Below are 2100 nucleotides of genomic sequence, written 5' to 3'. Positions count from 1 at the left end.
ATGCCGAGAATCCCCTAAATAAATAATTCTAGCATCATTCATTACCCTTGGTTTTAGAAAGAATTACATAATATAGATGGAGGATAAATAAATCGTAATCATATTTTACATAAGAACAACAATTTGAGAAAATCTTCCATTTTATGTTGTGGGAGAGAGGAGCACAAAAGCATGCTAGCAGAAAGAACTCAATCTATAATTTAAAATCTGCCAATGGGGATGGTAGGGGGAACAATCACGAAATAAAAGTTGACGACTTCAGGTTTCCAGGTAAGGAGCTAGGAAGTCACGACTCCATCCTAACAAGTGAAAAACTGAACATTCAGACTAAAAACTTGACAACTCTGCTTGGGTCCACAAGAGAGGCAAGGACCCGGGCAAACCCTTCACCTCAAGACTGGAGAGACTGACAGGTGAATACGGGGATGTGCGATTCACCAGAGCCAAGACTCAGGGGTAGAAGGAGCCAAAACAGCGGGGGGGGAACCAGTGAACACAGACAATGGGGTGGTGAGGGCCTGGGGTGGGGAGAGGAAGGGAGCGGCTGGAAGAGGTTAATGAGGGGGAAAGGAGGCCCTATATAATTCTTTCAACAATAAAAATTAAAACAGACAAACAAAAACCTGAACTGTAACTGACAAATTGCTGGAAGCTCTGTGTGGACCAGTCTGAGAGTAAAAAACTCCAGGGGGACCCCATCATAAGGTGGCCCTAACAATATTGTGAGCTTTACCTCCAAGAGCCCGACCAGCCTCCCACAGTAAACACATTAGAATCACCTGGGAATCTTTTTAAAATCCTGATTTCTGGGCCTCATCCTCCGGAAATTCTGTTTCTTTGTTACTAATGTTGCGTCCCCACCCCATAACAAAGAAACAGAATTTCCGGAGGATGAGGCCCAGAAATCAGGATTTTAAAAAGATTCCCAGGTGATTCTAATGTGCAGCCAAGGTTGAGAACCACTGCTCTAGAGAAATCCCCTGAGGCTTCCGTCACGGGGAGGGGAAAGGGAGCCTTTGGAAATGCCCGGAGCAGTCTGTTCAGAATAAGGCCTGCCCTCAGGAGAAACCAATGAGCAGCGCCTGCAATGCTGGGGTATTAAAAGGAGTAACTAAAACACAGGCTCGCTCGTGTACTGCCCTTTGCTTAATGGGCTTCACGGATGCTGTGCTTTTTACAAATTGAAGGCAAGCTCTCCACCAACAAAATGATTACAACTCACATCCCTGCAATATTTGCCTGATTGCAGTGGTGTGGGACCAAACCTGCATTATCTTCAAGGTATGCCCATCCCCAACTCCAGCCCACTCTAGCCATCCTCTCCCACCTATGGGTGTAGAAAAATACTGAGTAACATGTTAAAGTTCACAGTTCAGAAGAACAGGCTCACTAAAAATGGAGACCTAATCATGAGACTAGAGAATGCTTCCCCTCCCCCTACACCTTACCGCCACGCCTAAAGGCTCACTTAAAGGAGTTCTTTCTGCTGAGTATACCAACCCTGGCTCCCAAGAAAAAAATTACACAGCATATCAAAGCATAGAGCACAGTTTGAAGGGACAGAGCAAGTATCGTAACCAGACATAGCATGGATGTTGGAATGATCAGATCAGGAATTCAAAACGACTATGATTAATATGCTAAGGGCTCTAATGGATAATACAGACAACCTGTAAGAACAGACGGGCAATGTAAGCAGAGAGATGGAAATCCTAAAATAGAACCAAAGAGAAAAGCTAGAGATCAAAAACACTGTAGCAGAAATAAAGAATGCCTTGATGGGCTTATTAGTAGACTGGACACAGCTGGGGGAAGAATCTCTGCATCAGAGGCTATGTCAACAGAAACTTCCAAAACTGAAAAGCAAAGAGAACAAAGACTGATAAAAACAGAACAGAATATCCAAGGGCTGTGGGACAACTACAACAGGTGCAACATATGTGTAATGTGATCACCAGAAAGAGAAGACCGAAAGGAACAGAAGAAATATTTGAAACAATAATGACTGAGAATTTCCCCCAAATTAACACCAGACACCGGACCATGGATCCAGGAAGTTCAGAGAACACCAACCAGGATAAATGTCCCCAAAACAGAAAA

The 2100-nt window shown here is 44.0% G+C and overlaps 1 protein-coding gene across 1 annotated transcript in view; it reads right to left on the bottom strand.

The window, feature by feature from the left end:
- The window catches only part of CFAP44 (cilia and flagella associated protein 44), a 75636-nt gene that overhangs the window by 51522 nt on the left and 22014 nt on the right, over window positions 1-2100 (bottom strand). The gene's annotated exons all lie outside the window — the stretch shown is intronic.

Source organism: Myotis davidii, unplaced genomic scaffold (genome assembly GCF_000327345.1).
Source record: "Myotis davidii unplaced genomic scaffold, ASM32734v1 scaffold201, whole genome shotgun sequence".
Classification (NCBI taxonomy): Eukaryota; Metazoa; Chordata; class Mammalia; order Chiroptera; family Vespertilionidae; genus Myotis; species Myotis davidii.
The sequence above is the reverse complement of the archived record's forward strand: the minus strand, read 5'-3'. Positions and strand labels throughout refer to the sequence as shown.